The 20,806-nt window shown below is 43.2% G+C and overlaps 1 non-coding gene across 1 annotated transcript; it reads right to left on the reverse strand.

Annotated features, from left to right (window-relative positions):
- Positions 1–11,165: 11,165 nt before the first annotated feature.
- On the reverse strand, positions 11,166–11,272 carry LOC126458748 (U6 spliceosomal RNA). Its single transcript, XR_007585717.1, has one exon. It is a non-coding gene; the product is annotated as a U6 spliceosomal RNA (small nuclear RNA).
- Positions 11,273–20,806: the final 9,534 nt, after the last annotated feature.

The following is a 20,806-nucleotide window of genomic DNA, read 5'->3' on the forward strand; positions in this document are numbered from 1 at the left end:
AAGAAAATTACTAATCTGTGTAGAGCAATAGCAAATGCAGAGAGGGAAACAGATAAAGTACAGTATGTACGTACGTTTTATGACAGAACCGTTAACCTAACAGATATTGTCTTTTCTAATGAAGAGCAGAAGCTTTTGGATAAGGGGCTTAAGCATAATCCGCGAACGAACTTGCAAGATCGAGACATCAAGAGAATGATCGCAGAAGTGAAGGTAGCATTTAGGGATGCTAAGTTAACTAAATACCAGGAGACATGTATCGCCATCAAAGCCAAAGAGGCAATTGAATGCCAGAAAACATTACATAACGGTAAATATAGTGAGCTGAGGTTAGTGAGCGAAATTAACTTAAAACTGCATTCTAACAACGCAATCGTGATTAAGTCAGATAAGGGCAGTACCTCAGTTGTGATTTACGAAAAAGATTATGTAGATAAGACAATGCTGTTTTTTCAAGAAAATGGAATTAAAGAAAAAAAAAAAGATCTAACAAAGAAGTTTCAGACAGATTTAAAGGCTAGGGTACAAGCAAGACAATTTTTATTCACTCCAAGTGAAAAAGCTAGATTAGAAAAGATGAATCCAAGAACACCATAAGCAAGAGCGCAAATAAAGTTGCACAAGGAGAACAAACCAATGCGTGTTATTTGTAATGGGAATGAAGCCGTTAATGAGCTCTTGAATAAGGCTTTGTACCGTAAGTTAAAATCTGCGTATAAATATCAGCAAGTTTATAACGTAAAAAATTGTGTGTGTTTCGCGAACGAAGTGAAGGACATTGTAATTCCAGAGCACGCCGTCCTAGCCTCATTGGACTTCGTGAACCTCTACACTAATATACCAACAACGGAAACTTTGCAAATTATAATTAAAAACCTGAAAAAATAGGTCAATGAGCATGGTTGAAAATGTCGAACTCGTGAATATGCTAGAGTTCACATTGAGTTTTAATAGTTTCATCTTTAAGGATAAAGTTTTTATTCAAGATGAAGGTTTAGCTATGGGAAACAGTATCAGCCATTTTACCTGAAATTTTTATGAATTACTTTGAGAACAAAGTTTTCAACTCTTTTCCAGTAATTAAGGAGAAGTTAATTTATTACAGACGGTATGTTGACTACTCTACTTTATTATTCAAAGGGAAAGAAGAAGAAGTAGAGGAAATGATTATAGTTTTAAACGAGCAGCATCCAAAAAACCATTTCACGCTAGAAATGGAGAACAATGGGGCGACTAACTATTTAGACTTGGCCGTCAGAAAGGAGAGAGGTAGGCACGTTTTCGGCATCTATAGAAAAGACACTTGCTCCGACAACATCATAGTAGCGACGTCGCACCACCCGGCACAGCATAAGAGAGCGGACTTTCATGCTATGTGCAACAGAGCCCTGAGATTGCCGCTAAAGGAAGATGAGTTGCAGAAAGAGCTAGCTATTATCACGCAAGTAGCAGCAGCTAATGGATACAGGACACAAGATGTTACACGTATGCTTAACAAGATAAAAAACAAACCCGCGGGTATCGGTAACGATTCTAGGAAAATTAAAGTTAAGAAGTTTGTCATCCTGACATACAAAGGGCGCGTGTCGGAAAGAATTGCTAAATGCTTTCCAAAGAACATCGCTGTGGTGTTCCAGAATGAAGGGCAAATGGCACATAGACTAAGACAAACCAGCAACGACAAAACAAATGTGTTGAATGTGACAGTTATTATGTAGCACAGACAGGGCGGAATTTTGTAATTCGATACGGGGAACGTTGCAGTCTAGCAATCGGACAGCATTTCAAGCACATGTAAAAATAGTAAACGTGAAGTGAGTAATATAAACGAACAAATGGAGGTGCTACATAAAGATCCAAAAAGTCTCTATCTCAACGTGCTCGAAGAGATTGAAATATACGCTCACCAAAGAAAAACCCCAGGCCTACTACTTAATGAGCAAAGTGATTTTATGCACAGGAGTTATTATGAGATTTTTAAAGACCTGTTTTAGGCTTACTCTTGAATGCAACAGCACGCCCGAGTAAGAACCAGCTGCAGCGGAGCGACCCTCAGCGTACTGGCGGCGAGGTGAATTGGGCGTGGCGGAAGAGGACTTGGCGTGGCGTTGTATACGTTCTGACGTAGGGAAATCCACTCCACCACCAATCAAAACAAAGAAGAGGAAACGCACATTTTCGAAAGAATATCTACATTTTAATTATATTTTAAGTTTCTTCATAAAGAAATTTTAAATTAGTGTAAATTATTTCGGTTCATGGTCCACTCAAAACAAGATTATTCATATGTTATTACTTTAAAAACTGCTTTATTAAAAAGTATATTCGCCATTAATATGTACGGTGAAACAATAACATAAACACAATTCTTATAGGTTGAGGGCACTTTTTACCGTTACCTTCACGTTTCTCTAAAACTGCGATATAAGGTTTTAACAGATTAAAATTTACTTTAGTTATGACAGCGAACCGATAGTTCTGTACTGACATGTATCTGCAATATATGGTATGTTGGCATTTAATACGTTCCAAAATTTCTTTTTGTAAACTAAGATATTTCTATCACTAACTGTATCTCTCTTTTTAATTATACATTTAACTTTGTCTAACAGATCTGAAAATGGGCAGCTGGCCTGAAACCGGTCATTGAAATAAAAAATAGCGATCAAAGACTGAAATGCCATATTTTTATCTAATGAACGATCGCGGAAATTCCATTAAGACAATCACGTCTAGTTTTGATAAATGTTCCTTTACTAAAGAAAGTACTGCTCCCACGGTAATTGATGCGCTACCCCAAAGATAGAGAGATAAGCGTCAATGGCCCTGAGGAGCAGATCAACTCGCTAGAATCCTGATATGAATTCAAAATACTGCAAAGTTTAACTTGTTTAAAATACAGAAATAGTGCACCTCTTAAAATCTAAGAATAAATGAAATAAAATGAAAAAAGGCGTTGACGCTAATGTGAATGAATTATAACTGAAATCAGTCAACTCATACAGATATCTGTGAGTAATAATTTCTGTGTAAACGAAGTAGGATCATGCTTGTGGAACACTCAGCAGACGACCCATTTTAGAATTCTCGCTCAGCTGTGAGGGATCCACAAGAAATAAGACTAACCTGGGAAACTAAAGGTATACAAAGGAAGGCAGGACGATTTTTCACCGGTTTGTTTGACTGAAATGCTGAAAAACTCGAATTCGCAGACGCTTGCAAAGTTATTTCACGAAAGCCTACTTACGAAGTTTCTAGAACAATTATTAACTTAATAATTTAGAAATATACTTCAGGTTCCTAAGCATAGCTCCTGTAGGTACCACGAAGGCAACATCAGGCTAATTACGGAGAGCGCTGAGGCTTATAAGCACTCCGTCTTCCCTCGCTCCATACATGGTTTATAAAACACAGAAATCCTAACGTCTGGTACAATGCTAAGTACGCTCTGCCATGCACTTCATGATGATTTGCAAACTGTGCATAACAGCTGTGACTATAAAATAACGGGACTCGTCACAGAGTAAATAAGTGTGCGCCAAAGATGAACGACCAATAGCTGTGAAGCGTGAAGTATTTTCAGTCGAATGCGGCATCTGTGGCCATTGTTTAAAACCCGTTATTTTGTTTTGCCGGAAAAATGACAAGCATAATAATAGGGCAACGAATTGTCGTGAAGCTTCCTGTGAAACTTGGAAAAACTGCTACTGAAATCTACCGTTTACTAGAAGAAGTGTATAGTTGGTTGGTTTGTTAGCTGGTTGATTTGGGAGGAGGGGACCAAACAGCGAGGTCATCGGTCCCATCAGATTAGGGAGGGACGGGGAAGGAAGTTGGCCGTGCCCTGGCGAAGGAATCATCCCGGCATTTGCCTAAAGCGATTTAGGGAAATCACGGAAAACTCAAATCAGGATGGCCGGACGCGGGTTTGAATCGTCGTCTTCCCCAAAGCGATTCCTGTGTGCTCACCACTCCGCCACATGACTCGGTGAAATGTAGCGCGAAGACTGTTTTATCACGTACGCGAGTCTTTTAGTGGTTCAAGTGCCTCTAAAACGGCCGAAGATGAACGCCCGGGACGTCCTCCAACATAAAAAACGGATGAAAGTATGGAAAAAGAGATAATCTGATTAGCTGTGATCGTCGGTTGAGTATTCAATCAATTGCTGAAATTCTAGGAATGTACAAAGAATTCGGAAGGCAAATTTTACATAATCAATTTAACATGAAAAAAGTGTATGCGAAACTAGTGCCGAAAATTCTCACGGTCGAACAAAAAGAAGCCCGTGAAAATGTTTGTACTGTCAATTTGAATACCACTGAAAATGCTCTTAATTTCTTGGAAGGAGTGATAACATGCGACGAATCTTTGTTTTTTACTTAGGAACTAGAAATAAGCGCCAGTCTATGCTTTAGAAGAGCCCAACTTCACCGAGAGCAAATAAAGATTCAAAGCGGTGATTCTGTTTTATTTTAGAAATTCATGGAACTGAGTATCGTCACTGGGTTTTTCAAAGTCAAATTATTAATCAATATCACTAACTTGAGGTTCTTGCTCAACTCTTTGAGAAATCAAGAAAAAAACTACCCGAATTTTGTAAGAACAAGTCACAGGTTCTGCCTCAAGACGACGCACCGACTCATATCTCATTGTCTTTTAAGAGGTTTCTAACGAAGTACAGCATCAGAGTGTTATACCATCCACTTTCTTCGCTTGACCTAGCACCATATGTCTTACCTATTCTCCAAGGTCGAATCTGCATTAAAAGGAACAAGACTGCAGTCCGCTGAAGCAGTGAAAGAAAATGTGGCATACGTCATGAAGGAGCTCCCAGAGAAAAACTTCCAGAACTGTTTCCATCAATGGCAAATTCGCATGGAGCGTTGTAGGGATAGAGGAGGGGAGTACATTGAGGGTGTTAGTAACTAAGTATCTACGTTTTTGGAATAAAATGTTTCACAGCAATAGTCCCGCTATTCTTTAGTCACACCTTGTATGGACGTAGACGTAGATGGGCATCAGGTATTCCGTTTGTCGTTAGAACTGAACTACAAATACCAAGGCCGTCACGCAAATGAAGTAGCAAGGTGGATGTCTCACTGAACAATCATAGATTTATGAGACAACTGGAAACTAACTACACCCTCATATTAGTCTGTACTTTGCCGAATGGTATCGTACACTTCCGAACGCGAGCTAGACCAGTTTTGCTTTTTTTTTGGTAAGAAGTTTTTCTAGGTCGTTCGATGTGGCTTGCCACGAATTGCTCGCTTGCACTAACCGCTTCATCTCAGTTATTTGTTGAATGTATTTCAAAATGCACTGACATCCGCCCATGCCTTCTGGATGCTTCACTTTTTGTCATGCATTTTACATTTCTCGTTTCCCCTAAATATTTCCTCTATTAAAACTGCCATGCTTTCAGGACTCCGCTAGCGGAGTCGCGGTGGTGGCAGGTGAGCTGATGTTGGTAGCACAGTGCGGTAGTGCGGAAACCTGCCTTGGAAGGCGCACGCGGCACGTAATATTGACAGAACCGCTGACGGGAGTATTTACCTGTGGGCAGCAATAAGTTGGGTGAGCAAGTACTAGCGCTGAGTTCAGCCACTGCGAATCTCGCATTGCCCTTCGTGCCGAGCGTAGTTGCCGAGTGCTGAGTCGTCAAGATGTCTCGCGCCAGCCACGTGCTGAGTTTATCCCCGTGCACATCTCTACGTGCTTTAGGACTGTCTGCTTTCCTTAGAGCAGGGTGATCACAATTTCGGCTCACAGGTCGTGTGCCCTGACACGAGTGCCATAGCGCTCACCTTCGCTGTACAGTTCCCCCGCCGCCACGCCACGCTGAGCGCTTGAAGGTGGGAGAGGGGGAAACCTGCGAACGCGCCTGATTTAAATCAGCAGTGCAGTCGCACAGCATACAACTTTGTTTCATATTTCACTTTTCTCAACACTGTAGGTCACAAGTAAAACAAATTTTCAATATTATTTAATAAATTTTGGTGCGCTGAAGACGTAATATAGTTTTTACATTCGAACATTCTGTGTGGTGTCTGTTCTAAGTCGTGTCTCCCTACAACTTTCGCGCAACGACGCTCTGAGCGTGTTTTTTAGGGTATTGACTAGTTTGAACCTGGGACCTGTTGCTGGTAAGGAGACGCCAGACCACACACGACATGTAGAGTTCAGAAGAGTTCAGTGAGACTAGCGATGATATAATCAAATACTTAATGATTTCAGCGTCAGCTCCACTGCACTCCCTGTAAAAGAATCTTAATACTAACTAAATTTAGTGGAAGGGGTTCAAGGCTTTCCTATTTTTAGTTAGCTGGTAAAATAACGTCGAAAAAGCAGTTAAATTTACCATTGGAAATTTTATTCTACTCACAAAACATTATTTATAAATTGAACTATTGATAAAAGGAAATATTTTAATACAGGATGATAAAAACCAACTGCGTTCAACAAAAATGTGAACGAATATTCCCTGAATGGGTTTCCAAGTTCTAAAATGGATCGAAGGATGACCTATGCCATATCACATCTATAATATAGGTTTAAAATAAGTTTCATGAAAGAGAAAACTATCGAAATGGTCTACAGTGACTCTCAGTTATCTTTAATTACTTATTTAACTTGTCATAAATTACAGTGGCTGATGTGGCTTCTCAGTAATTACATAACAGAAAAATCATCGCGTTTCAGATTTTAACTTCAAGTAGCAAATGTGAATACCACCAAGTTTAATTTACGATCGACACTAGTATTACGTAAAAAGGGTATGCAACAGATGAGACTTCTGCAGTTCTGAGTGAAGCCTTATGGTGGCACCGCGTGCGTTCACTACCTTGTCGGTGTTTAGGCAGTGTCAGGGGGCGGCAGGCGGCGCAGCTCCACGCACCTCGCCGTCTCGGAAGCAACTCCTCTCTAACCTCTCCTTACTACAATTTACTGAAGTTGGTTTAAGAAAAGCTATCTGGCTGTGTTTTCAACTGACCAATCAGGGTCTCAATGTTAACCTTAAGCTCCACCTACAAAAATTCTGTCTATCCAATGACAAACGTTATACTTTTCGTGGTGGGGCAATGTTTTTTAATGTTTTCTACGTAACAGAGACGCGAAAAAGTCTCACGCTAAAACTTGCAGCTGGTGTGGCCCTTTTAGTGTTATCGTAAGATCTATACTGTTCTTCTGGAGGGCTGTATCTTTAACATGGACTGGAGGTGGTCTTGGCGGTCAGCCGGAAATGTGGGTGTCCGTCCCTTATCGTAGGGCCTTCTAGCTTAACACGGTTCTGCTCTCGGCTTCTGTTCTCGTTTCTCCCCTCGGAACTGCGCCTGTTTCACGGTGGGAAGGTATGACGTGCATTTAGGCGTTCTTGTGTTAGTCTGTGGTATTCCATTTGCTCACTCATTGATCGTATTACTTTGGTTGGATTTATTCAGAGCTACGTGACATACTGTCGGATTTGCTATCATGTAAGGGTTTTCATGGAAGGTGTTGGATTTGGCTGACACTTTACAACATGTACAAACAATCGGCATGTGTACTGACGCAGACAATTTCACAGATTTTGGCACTCAGGTTGCTACAAAAAAATGGCTCTGAGCACTATGGGACTTAACATCTGAGGTCATCAGTCCCCTAGAACTTTGAACTACGTAAACCTAACTAACCTAAGGAGATCATACACATCCATGCCCGAGGCAGGATTCGAACCTGCGACCGCAGCGGTCTCGCGGTTCCAGACTGAAGTGCCTAGAACAGCTCGGCCACACCGGCCGGCCAGGTTGCTACATAATCGCGACTTATTTAGTTTCGTAATGGAAAAAGGTTTTCCAGGTAAATGTGTCGATCTAAATGTTGTAGAACAGTTGCAACCTCATTAAGGGGACGTGAAAACTAGACCTGAGAAAAACAATGTAGATGTCCTGGCAAGTTTTAATGTAAAAGGACTTCTCATCAAAACTAGAATTACCTTGCAGGTCAATCAATTAAATCTGCACATACAGAAGGGCACTTTCAACTGAAACGGCGAACGGCCTCGGAAACAGCTCGAAAACACAAGTAAGACAGATAGTATACTCAAAACGTTTAGGAAACTATCCTTATAATTCTTTCCAGGCCACAATGAATTCTACAAAAAATTCTACAAACCTCGCGTTTTCTTTAACAGCAGTGAGCTCAGGGAACTGTACTGTGTCAGAATGTGACCCTTCTATAACGTGATTTTCATTTTCAATACATCCCCATCAAATTAGAAACAAGTTGCTTCTCACCTTGTGTCAAGTCCACTTAAAATGCAAGGTCTGCAATACATTTTGGATATTCTAACCTTCATTCCCGCACTCCTCTTTTCTTCTCGATTTACAGAACAACGAACCCCATCTGTGCGAAGAGAGGAAATTATGCCTGTAACAGTTATAAACATTATCTATTCGACATATAAAAAAATAATGAAAATGATTATAAATATTAATTATTTATATAATATTCTATGATGTAATTAGACATACCGATGTGTATCATACAAAGACAATGATAATTGTAAATTCCTTTTATGATCTGCGTTTGTCTTCCTTTGTTTTTACCGTTTGTTGGTTGGCTTTTGTAAGTTGCGGACGCATATCAAACTGAGGTCTGTTAAGAAATTGTAATTATTTGTTAATTATTACTTGAAAATAGAGTTCATTATTATTATAAACATGAGTGAATAATTATTTGTAACTTTAATTCCTCTCTCAGTAAGCATTATCTGTGTTAATTATTTCTTTCCGCTGCAACGAGCGCAGCCATTGATGATAGCGATTTGTATCGCGTTTTTGTCTGTGTTTTCCTTAGAAACAAATCAAATGTTTGCTTGATGAGGTCTAAATAGTGCACAATATGAAAGTATAGTTTATAGAATTTAATAATCATTTCAAATACTTACTTATTTGGTCTAACAATAGAAAGTCTCTATCAATTGTCTGCCGCCATCTTAACAATTATCTCAGCGGCAAATTCAAATTACGCAACTCTGCAGACATAAATGCCGAACGTAATGCAAATGTGTAAAAATAAATGTGCACCGGTGGTTCCGAACTCATTTTAATGAAAATAATTCGGATCAGATTGGTTCTTTAAAAACAGTGCTCATAGCACGACCCTTACAAGAAACTTTTCTAGCTGATGTATGGAGCCGAAATTAATTACGCACGAGTTGCGAAGAATATTGTTTCAGGTAACATACGTCAGTGTTATGCGCGGCTGATATTCGGTGGTTTTAATGATCATTTTGCTGGAGTTAACTGTTTCCATCATATTCCATAGTTGTATAGAGTCCGTTGTATGAACTGTGATTTAGTGACACTTACACAACTTACAGACAACACTTTAACACAACGTTAACTTGGAGTTCTTTAGCAACTTGATCAAATCTTTAGCCGGGAGAAAATTATTTAGTAATTACTCAATGTAATTAAATAAGATTATTATTTCCATTTACAAATTAGTTAAATACCAAACCACTGAAAAACATAGCGAACGCCACACCCATCAAATTAGAAACAAGTTGCTTCTCACCTCGTGTCAAGTCCACTTAAAATGGAAGGTCTGCAATACATTCTGGATATTCTAACTTTCATTCCCGCACTCCTCTTTTCTTCTCGATTTACAGAACAACGAACCCCATCTGTCGACTGTTGTGATCTTTTTGCTCTTTCATTGTTAACTAAATCTTCAAAGTCTTTTTGCAAGCTATCGCAGTATCGGTTCGTAGCAAATTTTCAGTATCCATCGCACATACGACTGCAAAATAGATACTGAGAATTCTCATCCTTCTCCTCTATCACCCACATTCATTTTTGAAGTCCTACCACGATAGATCGCTAGACTGCCTCTTTTCGAGCAAACAGCCACTGGATCTGTTAACATTGTACATACCACGATCTAATGGCGAATGGTAAACAGCGCTGACACTGCGCTTCCGCCACAATGAAGCCGCGCAGGGTAGCCGTTCGGTCTGATGCCCCTTGTCACGGTCCACGGGGCTGCACCCGTCGGAGGTTAGAGTTCTCCCTGGGGCATGGGTGTGTACGTTGTACTTAGCGTAAGTTAGTTTAAGTTAGATTAAGTAGTGTGTAATCTTAGGGACCGATGACCTCAGCAGTCTGGTCCCATAAGATTTTACCACAAATTTCCAAATTTTCCAAAATGAAGAGAGTTGTGCCGACCGAAAATGCCATACCGCAGTAATAAATGAAATATCGCGCTGTACCGAGTACCTCGGGAAGAAACGAACAAAGCCGACACAGTCCGAGTCTCGATCGGCAAAAGGCTGGCACATGGCCCCACATCTGACCCGGTTGAAGTTTGGCACGTCGTGGTCAGCCCTGCCTTACAGTAACTCGTAAGGCGAGTTTTCGTTTCACGAGATTCTGTATCCCAGTAATTATCGAACCACCGTCAGCCCGTGAAGCACCCGTGCCGGCAGTGTGCTGCAGCGGTGTTTCCACACCTGTTCAAATCCTAATTGCTTCTTGAGTGAACTGACACTTAACGAGCATAAATTAGCAAACCATCACGTTCTTTAATACACTGACTGATACAAAAAGTAAACCAGCCAGAAGACACGGTCAGATGTCACCCTAACTTCGTACTCCATCGACAGATACGTAAATGATGAGAATTACAATCCTCTATCACAGACAGAATGGGGTTCAGAGTGCATCAGTGTTTTTTATTTTTAGAATTTTTATCAGGCCTGGTAGGATATAAACGACATATGAAAGGCATCTGATGTTGAATGACCACTACAAAGGACACGGAGATGTGGCGTAATAATGTGAGACAACGTTATCAGCAGCTGACAGAGGTTGAAGGAGACGTTATTGAGTACATCGATTTGGTCGGCTGGTCCAGTCGTACAGTATCCAGATTTGTGAGGCATTCATGTGTGACAGGGACCTGATACTGGATTCCATGGGAAAGTGAGGGCACGCATGCTCGTTGTTCAAGTTCCATTTTTTTTTTTTTTTTTTTTTTTGTTCGCTTTTGTTCATTGCATCTGCTCGAGGCGGACGTCACAAGACACCCGTTTTAGTTCGTTGTTAATCCATTAACTCAGTTTTTTTATTACAGAGGGCAGCTAACCCTCTGACCGAACACGCTGAGCTACCGTGCCGGCAAAAATGTGGAACGCTTCACGATTTTGCGTGTCATCCATGCGCAGGGCCTATGCTAATCTTCACTGTATCGCTCCAATTTTAGTATATGTACTGCCGAAGCAAGTACGCAACGCCTTTCTTTTAAAGATTTCCAGCCCAAATCCTGCATCATTTCTGTGACACACCCTCCCATATTTCGCGATAATACAAAACGTGCTGCCTTTCTTTGAACATTTTCGATGTACTCCGTCAGTCCTATCTGGTAAGGATCCCAAACCGCGCAGCAGTATTCTAAAAGAGGACGGACAAGGGTAGTGTAGGCAGTCTCCTTAGTAGATCTGTTACATTTTCTAAGTGTCCAGCCAATAAAACGCAACCTTTGGTTAGCCTTCCCCACAATATTTTCTATGTGTTCCTTCCAATTTAAGTTGTTCTTAATTCTAATATCTAGGTATTACGTTCAATTTACGGCCTTTAGATTAGACTGATTTATCGTGTAACCGAAGTTTAACGAGTTCATTTTAGCACTCATGTGGATGACCTCACAATTTTCGTTATTTAGAGTCAACTGCCTCTTTTCGCACCATCCAGATACTTTTTTCTAAATCGTTTTGCAGTTTGTTTTGATCTTCTGATGACTTTATTAGTCGATAAATGACAACGTCATCTGCAAACAACCGAAGACGGCTGCTCAGATTGTCTCTCAAATCGTTTATATAGATAAGGAACAGCAAAGGGCCTACAACACTACCTTGAGGAACGCCTGAAATCACTTCTGTTTTACTCGATGACTTTCCGTCAATTGCTACGAACTGTGACCTCTCTGACAGGAAATCACAAATCCAGTCACATAACTGAGACGATATTCCATAAGCACGCAATTTCACTAAGAGCCGCTTGTGTGGTACAGTGTCAAAAGCCTTCAGGAAATCCAGGAATACGGAATCGATCTGAAATCCGTTGTCAATAGCACTCAGCACTTCATGTGAATAAAGAGCTAGTTGTGTTTCACAGGAATGGTGTTTTCTAAACCCATGTTGACTGTATGTCAATAGACCGTTTCCTTCGAGGTAATTCATAATGTTCGAACACAATATATGTTCTAAAATCCTGCTGCATGTCGACGTTAACTATATGGGCCTGTAATTTAGTGGATTACTCCTACTACCTTTATTGAATATTGGTGTGACCTGTGCAACTTTCCAGTCTTTGGGTACGGATCTTTCGTCGAGCGAACGGTTGTATATGATTGTTAAGTATGGAGCTAATGCATCAGCATACTCGGATAGGAACCTAATTGGTATACAATCTCGACCAGAAGAGCTGTTTTTATTAAGTGATTCAGTTGCTTCCCTACTCCGAGGATATTTACTTCTACGTTGCTCATGTTGGCAGCTGTTCTCGATTCGAATTCTGAAATATTTACTTCGTCTTCTATTGTGAAGGCATTTCGGAAGGCTGTGTTTAGTAACTCTGCTTTGCCAGCACTGTCTTCGATAGCAAGCAAAGAATGGTGACTTATGGTGGCATTGTGTTCTGTGTACCGCAGATGACCATCGTCTTTGAGTATATCGGCGACCTGGGACGAAATACCATTCTTGTAATATTTTGGAGAGGCACAGAGGTCTTATGTGTACCTAGCGCATGATGTTGGGAGCCATCGGCTGGTAGTGACTGGAAAAACAGTGGCACGTCACTGACGTCCTGCATCCTCGTGTGTTACAGCGCATGAAAAAAAAAACGAGAAATGCGTGCCAGAACATACACTCCTGGAAATGGAAAAAAGAACACATTGACACCGGTGTGTCTGACCCACCATACTTGCTCCGGACACTGCGAGAGGGCTGTACAAGCAATGATCACACGCACGGCACAGCGGACACACTAGGAACCGCGGTGTTGGCCGTCGAATGGAGCTAGCTGCGCAGCATTTGTGCACCGCCGCCGTCAGTGTCAGCCAGTTTGCCGTGGCATACGGAGCTCCATCGCAGTCTTTAACACTGGTAGCACGCCGCGACAGCGTGGACGTGAACCGTATGTGCAGTTGACGGACTTTGAGCGAGGGCGTATAGTGGGCATGCGGGAGGCCGGGTGGACGTACCGCCGAATTGCTCAACACGTGGGGCGTGAGGTCTCCACAGTACATCGATGTTGTCGCCAGTGGTCGGCGGAAGGTGCACGTGCCCGTCGACCTGGGACCGGACCGCAGCGACGCACGGATGCACGCCAAGACCGTAGGATCCTACACAGTGCCGTAGGGGACCGCACCGCCACTTCCCAGCAAATTAGGGACACTGTTGCTCCTGGGGTATCGGCGAGGACCATTCGCAACCGTCTCCATGAAGCTGGGCTACGGTCCCGCACACCGTTAGGCCGTCTTCCGCTCACGCCCCAACATCGTGCAGCCCGCCTCCAGTGGTGTCGCGACAGGCGTGAATGGAGGGACGAATGGAGACGTGTCGTCTTCAGCAGTGAGAGTCGCTTCTGCCTTGGTGATAATGATGGTCGTATGCGTGTTTGGCGCCGTGCAGGTGAGCGCCACAATCAGGACTGCATACGACCGAGGCACACAGGGTCAACACCCGGCATCATGGTGTGGGGAGCGATCTCCTACACTGGCCGTACACCACTGGTGATCGTCGAGGGGACACTGAATAGTGCACGGTACATCCAAACCGTCATCGAACCCATCGTTCTACCATTCCTAGACCGGCAAGGGAACTTGCTGTTCCAACAGGACAATGCACGTCCGCATGTATCCCGTGCCACCCAACGTGCTCTAGAAGGTGTAAGTCAACTACCCTGGCCAGCAAGATCTCCGGATCTGTCTCCCATTGAGCATGTTTGGGACTGGATGAAGCGTCGTCTCACGCGGTCTGCACGTCCAGCACGAACGCTGGTCCAACTGAGGCGCCAGGTGGAAATGGCATGGCAAGCCGTTCCACAGGACTACATCCAGCATCTCTACGATCGTCTCCATGGGAGAATAGCAGCTTGCATTGCTGCGAAAGGTGGATATACACTGTACTAGTGCCGACATTGTGCATGCTCTGTTGCCTGTGTCTATGTGCCTGTGGTTCTGTCAGTGTGATCATGTGATGTATCTGACCCCAGGAATGTGTCAATAAAGTTTCCCCTTCCTGGGACAATGAATTCACGGTGTTCTTATTTCAATTTCCAGGAGTGTATATGCGGAGGCTAGCTGATGAAATTCATCACGAACGCACCTGTGCAGTGCCCTCAGTACGTTGCAAATGTCACTTGTGGTCAGAAAAGTGTTCTGTATAATGGTGAGTGGATTATGTTGGAACTAACTCAATTGCAACGTGAGAAAAATTTTGATACTCTTATGTTAGGCTTTCTCGTAACTAAGATAGCCAAAATCTTTGGTGTTTCAAGAGGCAGGGTATCGAAGATTTATATCACATAGCCGGCCGCTTTGATCGAGCGGTTCTAGGTGCTTCAGCCCGGAACCACGCTGCTCCTTCGGTCGCAGGTTCAAAAAAAATGGTTCAAATGGCTCTGAGCACTATGGGACTTAACATCTATGGTCATCAGTCCCCTAGAACTTAGAACTACTTAAACCTAACTAACCTAAGGACAGCACACAACACCCAGCCATCACGAGGCAGAGAAAATCCCTGACCCCGCCGGGAATCGAACCCGGGAACCCGGGCGTGGGAAGCGAGAACGCTACCGCACGACCACGAGATGCGGGCGGTCGCAGATTCGAATACTGCCTCGGGCATGGATGTGTTTGATTTCTCCTTCGGTTAGTTAGGTTTAAGTAGTTCTAAGTCTACGGGACTGATGACCTCAGATGTTAAGTCGTATAGTGCTTAGAGCCATTCGAACCATATACCACATACAGGGAAAGCGGAAACACATCACCCACTACGTCGTAAAGCGGACGAAGTGTGTGGTGAGCGATCGTGACAGAGTGTCGTCGAAGAGGATTGTGACGAAAATTAAGAAAGCAGCAGCTGCAAAGTCAACTCACGAACCTTGTCATCACCAGAACATCATCAAGGGAGCTCCATAAGTAGGGAATTGCAGGGCGACCTGGAATTCCAAAACTACTCATCAGTGAAGCAAATGACCGTGACAGGAAAACTTGACTCCCAACCCATAAGCCAACTGGTGTGGACGATCGAAAGATAGTTATTTGGTCGGACGAGACTTGCTTCACTTTGTTTCTAACTTCTGGCCGAGTTTACGTTCAAATGGTTCAAATGGCTCTGAGCACTATGGGACTCAACATCCTAGGTCATCAGTCCCCTAGAACTTAGAACTATTTAAACCTAACTAACCTAAGGACATCACACACATCCATGCCCGAGGCAGGATTCGAACCTGCGACCGTAGCAGCCCCGCGGCTCCGGACTGCAGCGCTAGAACCGCACGGCCACCGCGGCCGGCCGAGTTTACATCCCAGTAGTGAAACATGGTGGTGATTTGGACTCCCATGACGTGTTAATTCATGGGCCGCATGATTACTCTACAAGGTCACATTACTGCCAAGCAATATGATACACGCTTCCGCGCCTCTTTGCCTTGACATCGGAAGGACTGGGACAACAGCGCACTGAACATCATTCGTGGACCAACAAATTTTTAATTGCATATATTAAACATCGTATTCAGCAAGTTAACACAAAAAATTGATCAGACAAGTTAACACAAAAAATTGATCTCTCCTTTGAATCAATTATAAAAGACATTAACCCCTGAGTCACACAAATGCTTGCTTAACAGCAAATTACAACAATATCAATCCTTGATTTAAAACAAATTATTTAAACAAGTTTATACTAGTCTGAGCAAATTATCAAATTTCAAAGTTTGCTTTAAGTAAACATAGAACGAGGGTCACTCCAAAAGAAACGCACAGTATTTTTGTAAAAATACAGTTTTCATTCTGCAAGTGTGAAAGTTTTACAGTGTGTAGATACATCCTTCCCGCTTGTTTTCAAACTTAGTTCAACCTGTTCCCGTGAGCGGCGCTGTCACAGCATGTCTTCAAGATGGCTGCTACACCTGACGTTCGTCAGAAGCAGCGTGCTGTCATCGATTTCCCGTAGTGTGAAAATGAGACAGTGGAAAACATCCACAAGATGTTGAAAAAGGTGTATGGAGATGCTGCTGTCGATCGCAGTACAGTTAGTCGGTGGGCAAGCAGGTTACGTGATGAAAGCGGGCACAGCAATATTGAGGATTGTCCTCGCAGCGGCAGGCCTCGTACTGCACACACTCCAGACAATGTGCAGAGAGTTAACGAATTGGTGACTGCTGACACACGCATCACAGTTAACGAATTGTCACGCTGCGTTGGGATAGGTGAAGGAAGTGTTTGCAGAATACTGAAAGTGTTGGCGTTAAAAAAGAATTGTGCCAGGTGGGTTCCCAGGAAGCTGACAGTAGCTCATAAAGAAACAAGAAAACGGTATGCAGCGAACTTTTGGAATAGTACGAGAACGGTGGAAATGAATTTCTTGGAAGAATTGTGACAGGTGATGAAACATGGCTCCATCATTTTTCACCAGAGACGAAGAGGCAATCAATGGAGTGGCATCATTCAAATTCACCCTAGAAAAAAAATTCAAAACCACACCTTCCGCTGGAAAAGTTATGGCTACGGTGTTTTCGATTCCGAAGGACTCTTGCTTGTTGACATCATGCCGAGTGGAACCACCAAAATTCTGATGCATATGTGACGACACTGAAGAAACTTCAAGCTCGACTGAGTCGTGTTCCACCACATCGTCAAAAGCAGGATGTTTTGCTGTTGCACGACAATGCACGACCGACAACACTGAAACACCCGCCTTACAGTCCTGACCTGGCTCCATGTGACTATGATCTCTTTGGGAAACTGAAAGACTCTCTTGGTGGAACAAGGTTTGAAGATGATGACTCCCTTGTGCACACTGCCAAACAGTGGCTCCAACAGGTTGGTCCAGAATTTTACCGTGCGGCTATACAGGCGCCGGTTCCAAGATGGTGTAAGGCAGTTGACAGGGGTGGAAATTATGTGGAGAAATAAAAATATTGTTCCTAAAGGATGTATCTACACACTGTAAAACTTTCAAACATGTAGAATAAAGGATAGACTATAAAAAAAAATAGTGTACATTTCTTTTGGAGTGACCCTCGTAGAAAGCATCAATTCTGGTTTTAGAACAAGTTGTTCAGCGACATCAGTACTTTTGTAAACAAATTATTAAACATCAGTGCAGTTAGGGAAAATTACTAGTAAAGGACGCCCTAACTGGAGGGAAAGCATTCAAACGTGGAAGAAACTCTGTTTATGAACAAGCCACCAAGTGGCTGATAACATGCCTCGACGTCTCCAGAAAATTCGGGACGCCTCGCAAACGGGCCCTCCAAGAGCACAGGCTCTGCGGCTCTAGAACACAGAAGCAAACACATCTTTACTCACAAGAACGTTTTCTGACACCGCGGGTCCCGTCGCAAGATCCTGATACTTTAAGTCACTAAAGAGTCAACGAAGTCACAACCCTGGCAACTATATTTACATTCATAGTCAGAACCAACCGTTAAGGTGGTGCGCATCCAAATACACTGAAGATCTTAAGAAACTGGGACACCTGCCTAATATCGTGCAGGACCCCCGCGAGCACACAGAAGTTCCGAAACACGACGTGGCATGGACTCGACTAATGTCTCAAGTGATGCTGGAGTGAATTGACACCATGAATCCTGCAGGGTTGTCGATAAATCCGTTAGAGTACGACGGGGGTGGAGATCTCTTCTGAACAGCACGTTGCAGGGCATCCCAGATATCCTCAATAATGTTCTTGTCTGGGGAGTCTGGTGGCCAGCGGAAGTGCAGAAAAGTCCTCCTGAGCCACTCTGTAGCATATTCCGGACGTGTGGGGTGTTGCATTATCCTTCTGGAATTGTCCAAGTCCATCGGAACGCACAATGGACATTAATGGTTGCAGGTGATCAGACTGGACGAATCAGGCGTCCCATCTCACTCCAACTGCACACGCCCCGCATCATTACAGAGCCTCCAACTGCTTGAACAGTCCCCTTCTGATATGCAGGGTCCATGGCTTCATGAGTGTCTCCATACCGGTACGCGTCCATCCGCTTGATACAATTTGAAACGAGACTCGTCCCACCAGACAACTTGTTTCCAACCATCAACAGTCCAAAGTCGGTGTTGACGGGTCCAGGCCAGGCGTAAAGCCTCGTATCGCGCAATCGTCAAGTGACACGAGTGGGCCTTCGGCTTCGAAAGCGCATGTCGTTGATGTTTCGTCACATTGAATGATTCTCTTGAGTTGTCGTAGTTCCCGTTCTTGCAGGATCTTTTCCCGGCTGCAGCGTTGGAGATTTGATGATTTACCGGAATTCTGATATTCACGGTACACTCGTGAAGTGGTCGTAAGAGAAAATGCCCACTTCACCGATACCTCAAAGATGCTGTGTGCAACAGCTCGTGCGCCGACTATAACACCACGTTCAAACTCACTTAAATTCTCGATAACCTGTCATTGTAGCAGCAGTAACCGATCTAACAACTGCGCCAGACACTTGTCTTACACAGGCATTGCCGACGGCACCGCTGTATTTTGCCTGTTTACATATCTCTGTATTTGAATACGCATGGCTATAGTAGTCTCTTTGGTGCTGCGGTGTATGTTACAGAGCCACAAAGTCAGTGTCGTGATGGAACCGCCCGCAAAAGTGCAGGGGAAACGGGAATTATTTCATTCATGAAATTAAGTGCGCTAATAAATTTTATGACAAGGGTGCCACACTCTCTCACACAAGCAGGCAACACACTGTAATAATTACATTAGAACACCAGGGAGGTCCAGCAACCGTTTCAAAACTTTAAGCAAAACGTACTAAGTAAGAGGCTGATGTTAAACGCGTAAAAATATTGTCACAACATGCCGCCAAATAAAAATATCATAAGAATGATGGGTAATTTAAACGAAGGGGAATCTCAATACTCTTGGTAAACTTAAACATGTCAGGAAGTAGTTTAGAGAAAAGAAATGATTGTTAATTCCTAATGGAACTTACAACCATGAATGCTGGCTAACACCTAGTTAACCAACAAGACAACACACTGCAGTGGCTCACTCAAACACCTTAAAAGAGACCAATAAATACCTCGCAGAGAACCGCCTAAAGACGGCAGACGTGAAAAACAGGTGGTGGCAATAACTTGGGATTCCATCTTGATTAAATAGAGATCGTGTAGTCAGACGCAATGCAAAGTCAGAATGATAACGCATTTCCGAAGCTTTTTACCTAAGGAATAAACTACCAGTAATATTCCTTCAGGAGTTAAATCGTTAAGGATACACGCCTTAAGATACTCGGAAAATACACAATCCGCATTACAGCGGTCTTTAAAGAAAAGTCACACTAAAATTAAACACATTCCAGAAATGTACACAATAATGATACTTCAAGCTGGGGAGGCTGAGCAGTAATCTTGATCGAAATGTTAACACTTTTATTATGAAAACAAATGACCGCAGAAAAAAGGCGCAGTGATGTGTTGCGGTTTGGGTGTTTCTATATTTTTGTCGATCCCCATAGTCTGACGTGACAGTATCGTGGTGCCATTTTTCAACAGATCACCGCAGACACAAGTGGCGGAAATCTCTATGAGCTGTTGAGCGTGATGTTGACTCACTGTCTGCGTGACGATGCCATAGCTCCGTGGCCAGTAAGATTCTCAAATCTGTCCCCAGTGGAACGTAGTGTGGAACCAACTCGGACGTTAACTACGTCTCGGCGCGAGTATCAGGACAGCAGACACCATTTATAAGAGTGTGGGCTACCCTGACAGGAGAGGATACGACGGCTTCATGACACCCTTCAAAACCGATACAATGCATGCATCCAGGTGAGAGGGGGTGAAAATTCATACTGGTAAATTGTTTCCTACTGAAATTCTTCATAAATTTGTCTTGATCTTGAAATCATCGAACTAGCTTCACACACCCTCTCAGTAGGTGAATTTTCATATCGTTTCCACTACGCCTTCTGCATGCTCCACGTTTTTTGTCAGACAGCGTAAGTCACCAGGCAACATCCTGTACACGACCAGGACATTTGAGACGGAGAATAAAAATCAGTGAATCTTTGAAGCTTCCTGGCAGATTAAAACTGTGTGCCGGACCGAGACTCGAACTCGGGACCTTTGCCTTTCGCGGGCAAGTGCTCTACCGACTGAGCTACCCAAGCACGACTCATGCCCCGTCCTCGCAGCTTTACTTGTGCCAGTACCTCGTCTCCTAACCTTCCAAACTTTACAGAAGCTCTCCTGATAGGTTCGCAGGAGAGCTTCTGTAAAGTTTGGAAAGTAGGAGACGAGGTACTGGCAGGTGTAAAGCTGTGAGGACGGGGCGTGAGTCGTGCTTCGGTAGCTCAGTTGGTAGAGCACTTGTCCGCGAAAGGCAAAGGTCCCGAGTTCGAGTCTCGGTCCGGCACGCAGTTTTAATCTGCCAGGAAGTTTCATATCAGCGCACACTCCGCTGCAGAATGAAAATCTCATTCAATGAATCTTTTCTCCAATATCTTTTCCCTGTGTGACCATATTCAGTGCAGTTTTCCACTTTTACTACAGCGAAACACAATGTTGACAAAATTGCAAGAAACTAACTCACCT

Source organism: Schistocerca serialis, chromosome 2, assembly GCF_023864345.2.
Source record: "Schistocerca serialis cubense isolate TAMUIC-IGC-003099 chromosome 2, iqSchSeri2.2, whole genome shotgun sequence".
In the NCBI taxonomy this organism is placed as follows: Eukaryota; Metazoa; Arthropoda; class Insecta; order Orthoptera; family Acrididae; genus Schistocerca; species Schistocerca serialis.